The sequence below is a fragment of the Castanea sativa genome, chromosome 5 (assembly GCF_040712315.1).
Source record: "Castanea sativa cultivar Marrone di Chiusa Pesio chromosome 5, ASM4071231v1".
Taxonomy (NCBI): Eukaryota; Viridiplantae; Streptophyta; class Magnoliopsida; order Fagales; family Fagaceae; genus Castanea; species Castanea sativa.
In genome coordinates, this window is record NC_134017.1 from 20,159,466 (window position 1) to 20,179,397 (window position 19,932).

A 19,932-nucleotide genomic window follows, 5' to 3' on the forward strand; every position below is an offset into this window, starting at 1 on the left:
ACTTTGTTGTGAAATTAATATTTGAATCATGTGAAGTTTAAATACACTAAGTATAGTTGTATAAGTACTTTTATTTTTGTTTTTTATTTGATTAAAAATATTATTTTATTTATAGGCTAATATTTGGACTTGATTAATATTATTACAATAAAAGAAATAATGACATTGCTTAAAATTTGGGAGCCTTTTTTTGCTTAGGAATCTTAATAATCACATTGTTTCACTAAGGAATCTATTTCAGTTTCATCTATTTGGTCATATGTCTCATAGTTGTCAATCCCTGTTATCGTCTTGATCACCTCATTTGCGGCATCTGCCGGCTTGGAACACTGCAAACTGCGTTATCAATTGCAGTATCTGACCACCAGTACCAAAGGAGAATACATACTTTCCTAAGGCTATTTCAGCCTCTAACATATACAACAACAACAACAAAAACAACAATAAAAACACATAAGAAAAAGAAAATAACAAACACAACAACAAAAAAACAGATTAAAAAAATGTAGCTAACAAACAACGTAATAAAGGAATAGTGAAGTTTTGTACCCATTTGGTTAGGGCCATTCCAAATCCTCCTCATCTTGTACTTCCATGAAGCTTTGTAGATAAGTACCGTGGAAGTGGGTGGTTTTTGCTGGAGCAAATAAGTGGAGGCAAGGATTTGAAAAGCTGACTTCATCCTTCAGATTAGACTGATTGTGTCCATATGTGTGGGTTGGGGTTTGGGTGAGAGTGAGATTTGATTGTGTACCAAGAATCTCAAAGCTTGCGGTATTGGTTACGCATTGGACTACCAAAAGAAGAGTAATGCTGTCGTGGTAAGACTCTTGGTATACTTTGTGCTACTTTGAGATTTAAGTTTTGTCTTGTTTATACGTGGCATTGGAAAAGCGCTACAACTTCAATGTCAATTATCTCGATATTTTTGCAAATGGTTATTCGCACTGTAGTTATTTGAAGGATAACAACAGTGAGTATGTTACTGTGTAGGATGTCTAGTACCACTTGTTATTGGTTATAATTTGGTTTTGTAATGGTGATGCAGAATGTGAGGACAACAAAAATGGATCTGTCCCTTGTTTTGTTAGAAGGCGCATCGATATCACGCGAATTCCAAAATATGTGAGGGATTACGACAGAGGAAATGATGTTGAGATTTGGCAGATCAAATATGAGAAAAAAAAAATTCCCAATTTAGAGACTCCTGTGACAATGAGACTTAAGTAATGTAGATACTTGTAAGGCCATTAAATTTGTAATATGAGTCTAATATTCCTGTTTTCGTTCATTTTATAGTGATAAATGCTTATAAGCTATCATACTAAAGTGATCTTGGGGTTTTTCGTCTTATACAACAAGATTTCTTTGATCCTTTCTAAAATTGAAAACCCGTATCTTGTGCATTTGACATTTAAATTAGTTTTCTCACAATATGTGGTATGAATCCGCATTTTTTTTAATATGCCTATTATTTCAAAGTAAGCATTCAATTTTTCTTTGTATTTTATACTTAAACTTAGAGAAATTAATTGTTAAGGCCATCTTAAAAAAAAAAGTATATATAAACAAAATTACCAATTCTTAGATAATAAAAGAAATGTTATAATATCAAGAATTTTGTAACTCAACTGATTAACAACTCTTAGTGTTTCTAATGAAAATATTCAAGGTTCAAATATTGCAATCCCAATTGTAACTATCAAATTATTTATATATATAAAAAAAAGTCGGACTTATACTCATTGTAAGAGCTTCCTAGCATAACGAGTTTGACAGAGATGATTGATATATATCTATACTATATATAAGAAGATTTTCCTATTTCAACTGGATTTTTATGTGGTTCAAAAATATTCTCATTAATGAAGAGTAATTTCATTTGAAATAGGGTCATAAATGTTAATTAACAAATTTCATTTTGAATTTAAAAAGAGAATTCTTAAAATTTAGGATTTTTTTTAAGTTCAAAAACAAAGTTACAGTTATTTCTTATCTCTAAAGTTTATCATTTTTATTTGTTTGAAAAATAAAAATAAAAAATTTATTTCTAAATTATAATAGATGCAAATTATTAACTTTTACCTAAAAAAATAGAAAAACCTCTGAACATGCACTCACACGCGTGCTCAGAGGCTAATAGTCTTATACTCTTATCCTCATTTTCTTTTTTTTTTTAATCATCACTGGAAAAAAAATGTTATAACTCTGCCTCCTTCATTCTCTTAACTAACCTCCAAAATTTTCCGTTTAAGTGTATGATTTTCATTATGAAAAATGCATTTGGTTATTTAAGTCCCAAGGCATTGTACAAACATACCTTGATCCTCTTGTGAGTCACGTTTGTATGTAACAACTTCATTACTTCAATGTACATATACTTGCTAAAATTGGATCCAAACCCAATACCCCTCCCGAACCCAAGAGTGTATACATTTATATCTATATGTATCTAAAAGCTGAAGCGTAGCATTTATTGTTGCTACGCTCTCGTTGAGCCACATCAGTGGCTACATCATCAACCTATTTCCCCTCTCTCCACTACTTCCAACCATAACTTCCCTTTACCTTTTTCATCTCTCCACTACTCTCAACCTTAATGTCACTCTTTATCTATCTCTTCATCTTCCTTTTATTTTGACTATTCTTATCCCCATTCTGTTACTATAAATAGGACTAAACTCTATGAATTGGCCCAATTTTCTCCTCGGACAAGCCCTAGAGAATTCAAAGTTTCATTATGAAGGTCAAAGCACAACTCTGGAAAGACCAGTGGTTAAAAGGGGACATCCTGAATCTTCTAGATGCACTAGTATTAAAGAAAGTATCAAGAGTAAAGGATGCCACCTCCGCATTAAAGGCTCTGCACCTACCTCCCTGGCCGCATTAATGGGGAGGTGACCCCTGAACAGTGAGGTGAAAACTTCTAGTCACTGTTCAAAAAGTATCAGGGAAGGAAGTATAAAAGGGGGGTAAAGGCCAAAGAAAGGGGGATCGGAAAACTAAGAATAAAAAATAAGAAATTGTAATCTTAAAGGAAGAAAGAGAAATAAAAAAGTAGTAGTCCTCGGCTCGAGTCCGAGGAGATCCATTTGCCTTTATCGTTTGTTATTTACTTGTGTTTATTTATAAAAGTTTGTTATCAAGCTCCCAGTACTTCTAACCTAGGTTTCAAGCCCACACTCTACAAATTTTTATTGTTTAAGGCTCATTGGGCCTGAGCCCGTGATTGTCTTTGGGTCCAGGTGCAATTGTGCACTTACAGTTACTATAAATATGACATTTTCTCTCCCATTCTATAAATATTTTCTCATATGAAAAAGGTTATTACTCCCTCTCTCTCTCTCTCTCTCTCTCTCTCTCTCTCTCTCTCTCTCTATATATATATATATATATATATATATATATATATATATATAAAATTCTTTTTTGATAAATCATTGTATTTTTGTATATAATACTATTTTGGATTGATATGATTTGGTAGAGTGTTTGATTTTTTAAGTTGTTAGTTACAAGTCTTCTCTCTCCATTTTTTAGCTTTTGTTTGATTTTTTTTATAAATTTTTTGACATAATACTTAGTTATTTTGGAAGCGAGATTTTGAATTTATATCAAAATTAAATATTGGCTATGTATTTGAATGTATCTATCAGCTATTAAATTAAACCGCACAAGATGAATATGTATAGACAATATTTTAATTTTAACTTTTCATTGATTTATTATTTAGTTATAACATCAAAATTAAAATAAATGAATATGTAAAGGTAAAACAGCCTAAGAGGAATTTGTAAAGCCAATATACTTATATATTTAATATTGTCAAAAAATTAAAAGTAAAAAATAAATAATAAAAAGAATGATGATGTAGCCAATGATGTGGCACATGAGAAGACTCAATAGAAACGTAGTAACAAAAATGTGATATGAAGATCCAATTAGAGGCAATTAAATCTTAAAAAATAAAAGTGTATGTAGTCAAAAAAATAATTTTAATCATGTTCGCTTTATGTTTTTATACAGATAATTATTTTCATTTCGACAGGTGAAGTGTTCAATTTTAGAAATAAAGTCTACATTTTTCATACATATTATTTTAAAGATGAAATTTATAATATAGTATAGTCTCTTAGAAGTGTCTAAGAAATGCAGTTCTAATCTCATGTATTTATATTAGTAAATAAAACTCAATCAATAGTTCAAAACTACTCCTACAATAAGAAAAATTAAAAATATAATAATCTTTTTTTAAGATAATGAAAATTTTGATATTTGAAACTCAAATAGTTTAGCTGTACAAGAAAAAAAAATTAGTAAAATATAACACATGATAACATAATTTATCAAAATATGGACTGCCTAAAATATGAATAATATTGTAAACACAAATTTCTCAATTGAAGAAAAATCAAACAAATTGAAAAAAAATGAGTTCTACAAATATATTTTTTGTATTAATCAAGTAATGAGTTCAATCTCTGTTTTGACAAATGCTCCTCTGATTCTATCTTCTTTATGGTCTTGACTCAAACGCCAAACTTTCTTCAATTTGGTTGAAAGATGGATCAAATGGTCTTCACAACGAATCTCTGGCTTTAAGCTTGTTAGAGATTTGTTGTCCTTCAAGTTCTTCAAGCCCTTCGAATGTTCTTCAAGTTCTTCAAATGTTCTTCAAAGATGCTTCAAGTTCTTCAAAGATTCTTGAGACAGAATTTCTCCAAAGCTTGGGCCTCTTGAAAACTTCCTCCAGAAAATGAGAAGGGATGTCCTCTATTTATAGTGATTTTAGAGGATAAGCTCCACTATGAATTGATATGCTTGAAAGTATGTAGCAGACTTTTGATTGGCCTAAATTCTTCTTAGAGATAATTATCTCTATTTATCTATTTTGATAAAGATCATATTTTGATAAAGATAATTATCAATAAAGATAAATAATTATCTCTATTTAATTTATTTAATAAAGATAATTATCTACCAATTTTGAATAGAAAATTTATCTTTATTTTATTTATTTATTTATTTTAATAAAGATAATTACCCATAAACTTTGAATAGGAAATTTATCTTTATCTTGTGGGCCAAATGACACGTGGCAAATTTTGATATGCCAATGTGATGCCAATTTGGATGACACATATCATCATCTAATTTAATTAATTTAATGACATTAATTTAGAATTTGCCACTAAACTTTGATGTGGCATTTTATAATTGGCTGAAAATTTTGCCTCTTACAAATATCAATCAAATAAATCCAAATAATAAAATGATGGTATATTTATTGACTATATTTGTGAAAATTTTTTTTAGAAATTGTTTAAGTTTTTGGGGGAACAAATTATTTTCCACAAAATTTATAGAAAAAATTATATAATACACCATAATTAAAATAAAATTATCTATTTCCACGCATCACGTGGATCTGTGAGTAGCTAGTATATTAGTATTATGCTCGTGCGACACAGTTTAGTTAAAATTATATATAAATAAATTGAAACTATACTAATAATTTGTGAGTCATTTTAAAATAAATGAATAAATATTTACTTAAAGTAAATTAATTATCTTAATGAGTCACAGGACAAAACAAAATTAGGAGAAGATATTTTAGGACCTTTCTTGCGTAACTTCATTATCATCTCCACATATTTTAATTGGTAAAAATAAATAAATTTAAAATTTGACATTTTAGTAAATATGATTAAGTCCACATAATAATAATAATAATAATAATAATAATAATAATAATAATAGTTTCACCAAAATTATTTATAACACCCTGTTCTTGTTTAATATTTTCTTTTTTGTTGAATTTGATTGAGATTTCTTACATGAGTTACATCTTTAGTAGATGTACTCAAAATTTTATCTTTTATCATCATACATAAAATTAAGAGTTTCGCCTAATTTTACTCAGTATATATATATATATATATATATATATATATATATATATAGTAAATTTACTCAGTTGTTTATGAATGGTAAATAGGCATTTTCACATATATATATATATATATATATATATATATATATATATATATAAATCAAGTCCACAATACACTCTAACAAAGGAATAAATATTAGGAGGCATGGCATCTAGCGATCGAAGGCCTAAATTGCAACAAATTAAATCTTCATCAACACCTTCTAATAGGAATCCCATAATTAATAGACAACTTTGGAAATTATAGATATCCAAAAGTACCACACTAGCTTAATTTCAGGAGAATCATTTCATCTTCTATAAGTTTTTTATTCCCCATTACATCATTATCAATTGCATAGTTTAGTAAGCAGCTATCATAGGTAAAATCCTCTATTCAGCCTTGTTAGGTGTGAGGTCTACAATGGAAAATTCTTAGGTAGTCCCGGAGTATAGTGAAATGGTGCTCCCTCCTCTCACATTCATGGTGGACCCCATCATGAATTTAATGAGCGGACCCCACCATGAATGTGAGAGGAGGGAGTACCATTCTCCGTGCTCCAGGAGTACCTAAGAATTACTCGGTCTACAATACCTCTTCATAACAGTACTTTTATGCAGATTTGAAGCACAGTACATGCAGGTCTTTCCACCTCCATACATTACTCATAATCTTTTCAATATCACAATGATCAACCTCATAGTATTAAACTTGAAAGGAAATGAAAGAAATACATATAATATTGAAAACAAAAATCAAGAAACAGGGAAAGTATAGTAAAGGAAATATCAGCAACCTTAAGTTGGACAGGATTGGAGTAAACTCTGGCAGAATTTAGCTCAGTCAGTGACTCAGTTTGGTAACCAATGGCAACTTGTTGTAGTCCAAGAACTGTATTTTGTCCATTTTGAAGGTCCCTTCTGCAAATCCAAACAAATTCGTCACTCATTCCCATAGTAAATTACGGCCAACTTGTGTAATTTTCGGGAAACATGTAAGAACCGAAGCATTAGACAAGTTTTAAGTGTCAGAGTACATCAAGAAATATAAATACCTTTTGAATAATTGAAAACTGAGCACCATAAAGGAGAAATTTCAAAATTAACATATACACTTCTTTTTTCTTTTATAAATAAAATGTCACTAATTAGCCTTTCCAGGAAAACAGCAGGAGTAACAGATTTATTATCACCAAATCAGATACTCACCATATGGAGTGTATCTTTCTGGCTCACTTTTAACAATCCCTAGGAAATGTTTAGTATCTTTGATATCTGAGAACAGAACTGTGGCAACATCAATGTTGCTTGTTTCAACAAACTGGATTTTGTTGTCAGATATTGCTGCTTTAACAAATTCATCATAATCAGGTCCCTGTGTATATCTCTTATTATGGCAGTCATGACTTATAAGAAACCTTATCCTCAAAAAAGATAAATAAATAAATAAGAAAACCTTCTATTTCTTGTATTCATGAAACTTTGCATGCCATTATTAATAAATGAAAAAATTGTGATAATTTGATATAATGTACCACATTCTACAACTCTTGATTTCTTACATTATATCACTATTAACAAATTCTTGACTGTCTACAAAGCTCAACTCAACTGAATCCAACTAAGCTGATTCCAATCAAATTAGGGTTAGCTTTATGAATCCTTCTTCAACTAATCAATGTCACACTAATCCCTTTCTACCATCCTCTCTTTCTGAAATCATATTCTCTGTTACCTCCCTATATGTATCCTTTACTAGATCCACTTATGTTATTTTAGGCCTCCCCTACATTTTACTACTTCTACTTGAATTAAATCACTCTTCCTCATGCAGCTAATCAGTATCTGTTCATTACTAAATTATCTTAAGTGACTCTCACTCATCTTTTCCTTATGCCCCAAAGTTCCACATATTCATCCACAATGCTTATAAACTATTAGCAAAAAGAAAATCTTAACGGCTACTCATATATGTATATATTTGATAGGTAATAATTTTAACTGCTACTGATATGCCAATTTCTTGTTGATTAGGTGTCACCTAGCTGTTTCATTTTACCACCGCAAAATAAAATCAAAAGAACGAAATAAGTGGTCCACCCAACCAAGATGATTCTTGGTGAAATGCTAGGCAATGCCGTAACTGCTCTGCACCTAAAGCATTGTCTTTCACATAGGCCATGTTTGCATATGCTTATATGCTTACATTATTATACATGCAATTATTTAACTAAGCCATTCTGCACTATTTGTATCTATAATTGGATTTTACATATTATGTACATAAAAGAAAATCTTACTCCCCAACGCAATGCTGGTTAAAGACCAATTTCAACTATACTATTTAAGGTCAATTATGAGTAATTTATTGAACTCAGTTCCTTTCCAACCCCCTGTTACAATGCCTGTACTTACATGAAAGTATATCAAATTCAAGAAACAAACTGCTAACCTAGTAAAGAGATACGTTCATAATAAATGAAAGAACAATCAGACATATGCTATGAAGCACGGGTGCGTTTCGGGATTCGGGTGCGGGTGCGGGAGCGGGTGCGGGACTCGGCAATTTCTGAAAAAGTAGGGTGCGGGTGCGGCGGGGTGCGGCGATTAAAAAATTATTAAAAATATTTTTATTTATATTTTTAATATATTGCTAAACATACTTTTTTCACATTATATAAACATATACCAAATTTAAGAACAATAGTAAATAATAACTAGAATACAACTTCATTATATAAACATTCCATGATGTTTGAAAATTAAAATACAACTCACAAGTTTGAAACTAAAACAAAATAAAAGATACATCAACAAGACAATCAAACTGAGAGTACAGAAAAAAAAAAATGAAGAGAGGTTTGGGCGTTTGGCTGCTGGTGCTGGGACGAGTGATCTGTGAGGGTTTCAAAAAAATGAAGAGAGCTTAAGCCTTAAGGGTTTCAAAATTTTTGTTTACAAAACGCAACCGTTTGGCTTTTTTTTTTTTTTTTTTTTTTGGGCTAAGTAAAACGGTGCGTTTCGCACCTGTTTCTTTTTTCTTTTTTTTTGAATTTCGGCCGTATCTGCCGATTTCGGCCGGTATCGGCCGATATTTGCCGATTTCGGCCGGTATCGGCCGAAATCGCCGGAATCGCCCGATACGGACCGATTCAGGCCGAATCGGCACGCGTCGGCCCAATTTTGCGCGCGTCGGCCCGAATCGGCGCCGTATCGGCGCGAATCGCGCCGAAAAAAATAATATTTTATTGCCGGACGCGGCACGGACGCGCAGGCAGCGGCATCGCCTGCGCGTCGCCGCGTCCGGCCGCGTCCGACGCGGGTGCGGCGGCCCAAACGCCGCACCCGTGCTTCATAGGTCACATATGTGACCTATTGAACAGGTGTCCACTGCTTTGAGCAGACAAAATAGGGGAAAAGACAGAGATTTTGAAGAAAGAGAGTTTGCGATTCTAATTGGTTCTTCTAGTCATGCAGTAAATTTTTCTCAATAAATTGTCACAATATATCAATTATTTCAGTTTATGCTTGCTTATTCCATTGTAGTCATATCACTTCCAATACCTAAGTTTCAATGGTTGTAGGAGATATTTCAAAAGAATACCTAGCTGTTAGTGAACAAAGTCTAAAGACACAAGTGCTACTAACAAGTGAAAGGACTAGATTCAGCATCACCTAGTGTCATTTAACAAAAATAGGTAAGAGAAAACCGGATCTCGGAGGTAGAGAACAAACTTGTTTTGAGCATCGCTTCTCAAGTTTCCAATAGTTTCATTCATGAACCATGAAATATAGTTAGACCACTATAGTAAAAGATTGATACAACACCTTTTTAACACACAGTAATGTTTCCCTTTTAACATAATACTGGTCACAAGAACATAAATACCATCAAGGCAAGAACATGGCATAAATTATATAAACAATATATTCATGGTTCGATATTTTTATTTCTTCATTCCTCTAGTAAAATTCTTAAAATGATTCAAATTCACATACCTCAAATTTCTCAAACAGGCCAATAACAAATGCGTGGTACTTTTTAAGAAATTCGTCTGCCTCTGCCACTGACCTTGTTTTAATAAGAGGTACACCAGTTTTTTTCCTCGCCCAGATCACTATTTCTTCGCTGAATAAAAATTAACCCCACAAACACATTAAAACATATATATATATATATATATATATATATATATATATATATATATATATATATATATATATATGTATGTATGCTTTGACAAGATACAAAAATTCATTCAAAATAAATTGTTAAACTATAGCATAGACCATTATGACAGCATCATTAAGGAAAAAGCTATTTGATTTAAGTTGAATAAGTAACACTACAAGAAACCAAATACAGCATGAATGAACCATAAGTTTATAGAACAAATCATCCTATGCAGGGCATAATAATGAATGAGAATTATGAAACTGTATTGACCTAATAATTATAGTTTGACAAGGAGAGTAGCTACTCACACTGAAAGTCCACCAGTGTACGCTTGAGAAGTACCATTGACAAACAGAAGTAAAGTAGGAAACACTTTGATCCCAAGAGTGGAAGCTGCCTTGGTATGCCGGTCGGCATCAAGCTTAGCCATCAAAAGGGGACTCCCCAATTCCTTGAGTGAAGTTGCAGCCTCAGCAAACTGAGGCATAAGCTCAGCATTCCTTGCACACCAAGGTGCATAACCCAGAATCAGCACAAACTCATTGCCATCAAAAGCGGCAGCTCCAGGAACTTTTTCTAGGGTGTTCCTCAAAAAACATAAATTGCACAATTTAATAAAAAGAAAAATTTATATATTGACGACAACAACAACAATAATAAATAATAAAAAACACGCAAATACATGAAGTTTTACAACATAAATCTTGTAGAGTTCATTTGTGGTTGTTGTTAGTGTTGCTAAACATGGATGGACGACGATGGCTAGGGAGAGTAAGTGAGTTTCTTATTTCCTTTTAGCCTTTAGGTTTGGTTTAGTTTTAGTTTAAATTGTTTAATGACTTGTGGATCCGCGAGGCACTGAGGCGGTGAGGATTTTTTTTTAATATTTGTTGAATTAAAAACATAATCGTGTTGGTGTTGGAGTAGTGATAGTCTTAGTTTGAGATGAGATTAATCTTGTACTGGGCTTTTCTATTGGCATTTGGTTTGAGCTTGTTAGTGGTTTTATTATAAATTTTTTTTCCAGATTTTCGTTCAATTTTTTTCTTTTGGTTTTTTTCCATGGTTTTATAAACCAGTACGGTGAAAGAGCTGAAAAAGGGGCTGTCTACTGGTTTTTTGGTCAAACCGAGATTAGACTAATGGTCGAACCAGTGTCATCATAAATAATATAATTAATAAAATTTTAAATTATATAAATAAAAATATAATAAGTTTATTACTAATAATATGATAGCAAAATGTAAAAACATAATATTTAGTGACACTTTTCTTGTAAATTTAATCAAATTTAATTATAATCATAAAAATAAAAAGTTTATTATATATATATATATATATATATATAATGAATTAATTGATGTTATATAAAAATTAAGTAACTTTTTAAGTTTATTCACTTAATTAACTAAAACTACTATTTTTTTCTAATCAAAATTATCGAAAAAAGAAAAAAGAAAAGTAGTTGTACAATGAAAAAAACTAAATTTACGTGACTTTGACCAATTAATTGTATAATATATATTATAATGTTTTTGAGGAAAAGTAGTCGTACAATGACAGTGTGTCAAGTAAAGCAAAAACTGAAAGTAAAGCCAAAACTGAAAGTAAAGCCGTAGTATAGGCTTAAAAGAATATAAAAGCATGTGGTTCTTTTTGCTTGAAAGATCCTAATATATTGTTAAATTGCTCAAATTATGGACCAAAATTTAATTTTATTGGCATAAAAAAATTCAGGGTGTTCCCAATTTTTTTTAAAGGTAGATAAATATAAAATTTTATATTATTATGTATAAAAACTTTATTTTCAGGTCAAGGTGGTCGTGGGACCACCCTGCCATAAGGTGGTGCCTCCCTGCCCATCAATGGCCCTCTTAGTATTATCATTGTTAGGCTCAAGAACAATCCTCTGGGCTTTGGTTAAACCTCAGCCTCTGATGACCTCACACTGTGTGACCCTTCTTGTTGTTCTTGTCTCCCTTCCTCATCCAATGCTATAAGTTCCTCAAGACCCTCCAAATCTTCTTCATCGTTCGCATTTTGGGGTGGGCTCAGAAGCCTTGATGGTCATGAGAAAACTCAGTAACAGGACAAGAATGAGGGTGAAAAAGATGAATCTTGAAGCGGGTGTTTTCTTGTGAACATGGTGATTGTGAAAGCTATATATGAACGTTGGGTTTTTTGAGATTTGAGGTGAGAATTTTGGATAAAATCTGTGTTAGTACATGAAGGTTTATTGAGAAGCTATATATATGAATCAAAGGAAGATCTTACTGTTAGAGCATTCACGTTGGTGGAGCCATAATTTTAGCTATGTAGCTCCATCAAAAGCTACTTTATCCATTTTACTCTCTCACTTTACAAAACATCCAAAATCAGTGATTTTATTTTAGCTATCAACACAATAAAATAATATAAACAACACAATAAAAATAATATACCTACTACAATAAAATATTATATTCACTACAATAAAATATCATCACAACCATTGCAACCACAACCGCCACCGCCATATAATAACATGCAAACAGACCATGTACTTCCATGCAAACTGAAAACTCCCTGAACATTTCCCAAACTAACCATGTACAATAATAAATTATAAATAACAAAATATAAACTTCTTGCACAGAAAATTCCCAAACTAACATTTACACCAATAAATTAGAAACAAAATAGAAAAATTTCCATGCAAACAAAAAATTCCAGTCCCAAACTAATCATGTATAGTAATAAATTAGAAACAACAAAATATAAACTTCTTGCACGTAGAAAATTCCCAAATAACATTTACACCAATAAATTAGAGACAGAAAACATATACTTCCCTGCAAACAGAAAATTCCCAGAACAATTTCCAACATGACATTTATTGTAATAAATTAGAATCAATGGAAAACAAAAACCCCAAATCAAAAACCCTAAGCATTACATGATGAAGAAGACAGAGATAACTCACCCGTCTACGACGAGCAAGCTTTAAAGCGATTGGTGGCACCCAAAGAGAGAAGAGAGGTTGAGATGGGTTGGAAATATGTCGGTGTGGGTCAGCTTGGGACTTGGGGGTTGGGGCTTGGGTCGGTGGCAAGTGGCAAGTGGAGGAACAACTATGGGTCGGCGTTTGGGCAGGGGAGTTGGGCTGGTGAAGAGTGGAGGAAGATCAGTGAGCTTGGTCTGTGGCGACTGGGCTCGTGTTGATTGGCAATGGAGGAAGAGAGAAACTCAGAGTGGATATGGTGAGAAAAAGTGAGGAGAGAGACAATCAGATGGATCAAAATGCTATTTTGGATTGGTTAGTTGTTCTTTAGAGTATTCACATCAAAGATGTGAAAAATGCTAAAAGCTAAATTTAGCATCTCATTCCACAAAAATCACACCACAACAAATCTACTCCACTCAATATTTAACATCTCAGCTATAGTAGACTGTCATTTATAACAGTCAACTATAGCTTAAATCTTTTTTAAAAAAAAGTTTTTATTACTACCTTCTAACTATTCTCTCACTTTTCCTCTTTCTTTTTCTCTCACCAACTCACTTTTTTCTCTCTTTTCTTCTTTCTTTCCCTATGTTGTTTCAACGGCCTTTCTCCATGAGGTTTGATTTTTCCTTGATTTGTTTCAAGATTGGGTAGTTTTTTTTTTTTCATGATAATCACTTGATTTGGCATGAGTTTTTAATTTTAGGTTCAATCTTGAGGGACCATGCTAGAGCCTACTTGATTTGGCATGGGTTTTTTGCCGGAGGTGGATGACGAAGGGTACGTGCCAGTGTGTGCTGTGGTTGATTTTGGGTCACGGTGGTAGTGGTGGTGTTGTGGTTGTGTCGAAGTTTGATGGCTTTTTTTTTTTTTTTTTTGGAGGTGGCTTGTGATTGTGATGATGGTTGTTTTGGCCGGTGGTGTTGGTCTATTTTAATGGGTTCTATGGTGGGCTGTTGTGGTGGTGGTTTTGTTTTGGGTTTATTTTGCCATGGGTTGTGGTTGCCACAGTAGTGCTAGTGGTGATGAATGTGGCTGACGGCTAGTTGCTATGAATTTATTTGTGGGTTTGTGGTGGCTTGGGTGGTGAGAATAAAAAAGAATAAAAAATGATACTCCCTCTATCCTAGTTTGTTTGTCCTCTATTCCATTTTAGAATTTCCCAAAATATTATCCTGTTTCTAAAAATAAAAATTATTAATTTACTAATGTTCTTATTATATTCTTACTTTATTTTCAAAACTATTTAAAAAGATAACTAACAAATATTTTTTTTTAAATCAATCTAATTGGGGTACTTTTGTAGTTGCCTCATTAAGGATAACATTTTTTTTTTAAAAGCTAATAAATTTATTTAAAAGTAGTTTTGTAAACTTATACATTTTTATAAGGCAGATAAGATAATAAATAATGTTCCCTTAAAAAGTTTGATTTTTCAAACATGATAAAAAAATTGGGATGAAGGGAGTGAATAAATAATATTTTAATGAAGTGGTAAAAAAAATAGAAGTTTTAATGTTAGGTGTATTATAAAGTGGTGTGTTAAATACTATAAAGTATGTTTTTTAGATGCTAAATGCTATAATTTTTAAAATCCTTGATGAGAAATGCTATATACACACACTAGCATACTTAAAATTTTACTCTAGTTTAAATTTTAAATTTTAAATTTTTTAACAAAGGCATCAAAACGTCGTAGTTTCACTAGGTTAAAAAAAAAAAAAAAAAATAGCAACGTTGTCGTTTTGTTGCTACGTACTCTGTTACCGTATAAACTTTCTTTTCTCCTCTCACCTTACCTCTCCCTCTCGTCTCTTGTGACTTGTCTCTCAACTCTTACCAAGTGCCGCCGACCAGCCCAATTGCAGCAAACCACCGGTAAAAATATAGATGTTGCCTTTGTTATTTGGCCTTTTTTGTTGTTGTAGTATTTATGTACATATTTTTTTTGGAACGAAGTAAAGAAGGAGCTCTATTTCAGAATACCTAAAAGCTGTCCCCCAGACAGACTGTTTATTGGCATAGCTCGATCTCTCTGTCCTTGTGATTAGGAAGGAAATCATGTCTAGAGGTCTGTAATTTTCTCTCTCCGAAGATGATTTCATTGTATATTTTTTTATTTTTGGTTTTCAAAAGCTTGTATTCGAAGAAAGCAATAATTTTTGTTCAAATTATAGAAAACTGTTGGTCGATTTGATATTTGTTTGGAAAATTTTGATGTTTTATTTTATGCGTTGTTTTTTTGGCAGGAAAACCTTCTCTAGACGAACGTAAGTGTGAAAACATTTTTTTCTGGCTTGATTGGTATTTTTCAACTTCTCTACATAGATAGCATTTGTTTTTATGTTGTTACCTTAACCCTTCTCTTCTCTATCTCCATAGTTACTACATGCGCTGCAATTATATTCGGTATGGCTTCTTTGAAGAAGTTTGTTTCGCAGATAAGACCACGCAGGCATCATTGTGAAATTGTACATCAACTCCATTTTGAGGTACGGTTGATAGTCATTTGGAAGGGTTAATACTTATAGTTTTATGTAAACTTTCTAGTGCAAACTTCTTTTATTCTCTCTTTGGAGAGCTTTTTAGTACTGTCTTTAAAATTTTATTATGATTATCGTTTAATTATTTTTTCCATGGTTTTTCTTTGTTCTGTTATTCAGTGCATGATTGGAGTCACTGATAGCGATTATAAAGGTGCCTGCATCTGTGATACCTATTTCAAATAGAATGAAGAGTTATGAAACACGGGTGTGTTTCGGGATTCGGGTGCGGGTATGGGATTCGGCAATTTTTGAAAAAGTAGGGTGCGGGTGTGGTGGGGTGCGGTAATTAAAAAATTATTAAAAATATTTTTATTTATATTTTTAATATATTGCTAAGCATATTTTTTCACATTATATAAACATATACCAAATCAATATATATATAAAAGCAGAGACCTCATGCAGAAGTGCATGAGGTTCTGCCACGTGGCGCTTTGTATGAGTACTTTTTCATTTAGCTTTTTACCTCTCATCTTCTTATCAATAATTAGTTTAAGCCATAAATGTAGAAAATTAAAAGATTTGGTTCTACTCCCTTTTTCAACTTCTTGAACTCTTCCACTTTTAATTTCATTAATTTAATAAATGAAAGGTTTTCTCCATTCAATGTTAGTTTTCATGTTCTTTTATATATTCCAATTTCACAAAATATCAAAAGGCCAAAAGAAAAATAGGACTGGAGAGATAGACAGACAAAGAGTGAGAAATTAGTGTCAAAAGAGTATGAAATTGCTTTTGGCTTCAGGTGCATATGCTCTGAACTCCTTAACAACATTATCAAAGCATGATACAATGCTTTCACAACATATGGGGTTTCTAAAAGGTATGTGTTTTTTGTTTTTATTTATATTTTTGGAAAGTGTTTAATCTTTGTAAGTGATTAAGGTACTCAGATGTAAGTATAATTAAACTTAAGATACGAAATAGTATAAGTTTATATTTCCCTGTTCAATTATTGTTTTTTTTTAATCTCTTCATATGTATATTTAGTTTTAAGAATTAGAAACCTTAAATCTTAGATGTTTAGAATTCAAAAGTTCATGTGTTTTCTTTTTAAAAAAAAATAAATACTTCTTAAAAAAGAAAATGAAATAATAAAAAAATTTATATTGGAAACAGTCAAATGTAAGAACTATATACATGTACACGTGATCAAACAAAAAAGGGCATGTAGTGACATTTTTAGAGTCTAATTAATTATTGTTACTTATGGATATATTGTGTTACAATTTTTTTTCATTCATTATTTTAGTGATGTATAATATATAATTGAAATTAATTTTCCAAACATTATAATACACATGAGTATTATAAAATAACTAATAACGAACACGCGCATCGCGCGGGACATCCACTAGTTTAAGAGTAATAATAGATAATAACTAAAACATGATTCAATTTAACCTACAAATAATTTAACAGATTCATCCATTGCAAATTCAAAAAATTTAATTTAACCTACAAATAATTTCCAAATATATAATAACTATTAGCTAAATAAAAAAATCAAACTCCAGTGTCACAAGACTCACAACATTACACAGTATTAGGAGCTTTGCAAGGGAGGAACTTAGTGTCATCACAGGCAGAAAATTTAAAAGAAAATTTGACCTTGTGACACACAAACAGCTTATATAAAAAATTATAAAAAAAAAAATCAGATCACCACAAATTCACAATACAATCACAAATCACAATGAGTAATAATAACTATTAACTAAATAAAAAATCAACTATTAACTATTAACTAAGAGTGTGAGAGCTATGATACCTGAGGGGAGACGGAGAGTAGGGGAGACAGAGAGTGAGAGTGAGAGTGAGACGGAGAGTGAGAGTGAGTTGAGACAGAAAGTGAGTTGAGTCTTAAGAGTGTGAGAGTGAGTTTGAGACCAGAGAGGCAGAGAGTGGGAGAGAGGCAGAGAGGCGAGAGCTGAAGTGTGAAGAGGACTATGGCTGAAGAGAAATGAGAAGTGTATAGGGTTTTGTGATTTTTTCCAAACGGTGCGTTTTGCACCTCTTTTATTTTTTAAATTTCGGCTGCATCAGCCTGGTTTGTGCCGGTATCAGTGGTTGCGCTCGATTCGGCCCGATTTCACACGCGTTGGCCTGAATCGGCGCTGTGTCGGCACATATCACGTCAAGAAAAAAAAAAAAAAAAAAAGGGACGCGGCACGAACACGTAGGCAGCAGCGTCGCCTGCGCGTCCCCGTGTTGGACGCGAGTTCAGCGGCCCAAATGCCACATCTGTGCTTCATAGATGAAGAGTGCCGTGATTGTAAGAGCAATTTGTAAATCTGATACTTTGTTTTGGTTCTTGATAATTTTCAGCATAACTAGAATTTTGTTTTTTTGGGTCTTCTCTTCAGTGTGCTGGTTGTTGCTTTTTATTGCAGGGTGGAAGGAATCTATTCAGAAGGAAGCAATGCTAAAGGTTTTGCCAGTGCTCAAGAGTACTTTATGCATAAAGAGTCGCAAGACACTAGGAAATGGAGGTCGCGCTATAGGATATACATAGAGGCAAACTGTGTTTATATTAAAAACTTCTAAATATTCTGTTTATATGATATAATTACCCATTTCTTGGCTTTTATACACAAAGTATGAGTTATAAGGAATATAGTGTTTATGGTTTGAATCGTATGGTTTTAATTACTTCCTAATTTGAATCCTATTACAAAACTTAGTTCCTTGTCTATTGAGTTTTGTGATAAATTGTTGTATCATTTTCAATCGTAGGAATCAAGAATCAAGTTTATGGCAGCATCAATGTGGACGCCAAATGAATTATAACATTAATCATTCATTTTTTTTATTCACTTTATTATTAATTGTAATTTGTAAATAACGACAATGGTATAGTATGGATATTTAATCATGCAGCCTTCCAACTCGTAAATGTTGATAATGTTGGAATACTTTTGATTGACATTCATCAAAATTTAACTATATTTGTGCATTGTTGTTTTGTGTTTGTGTATACAGTATAGATTTGGCTAAAATGTAGGGTTCTTAAAGGACATGTTTTAGAAATTGTTCCTTATGCCTTGGAAAACTTGTGGATTTAGTGCAGAAGAAAATAATGATTTTTTTTTATTGTTTAATTTACGTAAATTTTTGACATTCAAACCAATAATTTCGGAATGAGGCATGGTCCCCTGCCAATTTCAAAATAAATTCAGGGTTAAATGGTTTGGAGTTTGTAAGATTTGAATCTTGCTAGCCATTTGGTAGGGAAAATATGTGGGCATTTTATGTACAAAAAGATAAAATTTCTATGAACATCAGAATGGATTAGTTAGATGTAAATCCCAAGCACGAGAACAATCAATAAAGTGCCTATAAATGAGACAAGATGCTGATCCTCTGTGCTTGCCAAGTCATCAAAAGTATGCCTAAACTGAACCTGACACCCCACACCAACCTCAAACCTAATATGCTGCTGACCAAACAGCTTCGAACCAATCCAAATACCCCTTCAAAGACCACAACTATAAGAGCCCCTCCCTAACTTTGGATTCCAACCACCCCACATGTCTCCAAAGATGCATTGTCTCAACTCCAAATTGTCACTGGCTTGATTAAAGATAGGAAGCTTATAGATCCGTCATTAGCAATAGGAGCACACACCTTATCCCGTACTATCAAATGATGCTTAAACTCATCCCCCATTCCATTCCATAATAATGCCGCTGCAACTTATCAGTCTTACTAATCACATTAGTAGTAAACAAGGGGAAAAGAAACTAGGAAAGCTCTGGAAAAAACTCTTCAAAAATAACAAATTTTAACGAGAAAAGAGTATGTCTATCACAGTTCTGAACTAGTCAAAATCATACGTTTGTGATTGATGAAATCTTGATCAAATGAACCCATTTGCATATGGTTATTATGCATGAATTATGTGCAATCGCCCTTATGTCGTGTATGAGCTCTAGTTCAACTGACTCATCCTCCAATTGTTATGTTTTACTTATCATGTTCACTTGGTTTATTTCCTTATAATTAACATTTATTCATGCAATTGATAATATAATTCTAATGAATATGGGAATTATTTTTTTGTGCTTTTATTAGACATATAAGGTGTGAAATAGAAATAATTTCATTCTTGGTTATTGAAAAAGAAATAAATTCTTTCCTTGTATTCCCTCGTATTTTTATGGTTTTAGAACATTATTTTTATTACTGCTAAAGAATTAGCATTTTTTCCTTATAGGGAGAGTTGGAATGGTATTTTGTCTAGAAAAGTTATTTTGCTCTAACATTGCATATTGCAATAATTGCTTGTTCAAGT

At 32.1% G+C, this 19,932-nt stretch overlaps 1 long non-coding RNA gene and 1 pseudogene across 1 annotated transcript; one reads left to right on the top strand and one right to left on the bottom strand.

Moving 5' to 3' along the window:
• Window positions 1-203: 203 nt before the first annotated feature.
• LOC142634886 (protein disulfide isomerase-like 1-5) lies at window positions 204-12,698 on the bottom strand (annotated as a pseudogene).
• Window positions 12,699-15,042: 2,344 nt separating this feature from the next.
• Window positions 15,043-16,004, top strand: LOC142633418 (uncharacterized). Its single transcript, XR_012843904.1, has 4 exons — window positions 15,043-15,163; window positions 15,342-15,362; window positions 15,475-15,584; window positions 15,756-16,004. It is a non-coding gene; the product is annotated as an uncharacterized LOC142633418 (long non-coding RNA).
• The last annotated feature ends 3,928 nt before the right edge of the window (window positions 16,005-19,932 follow it).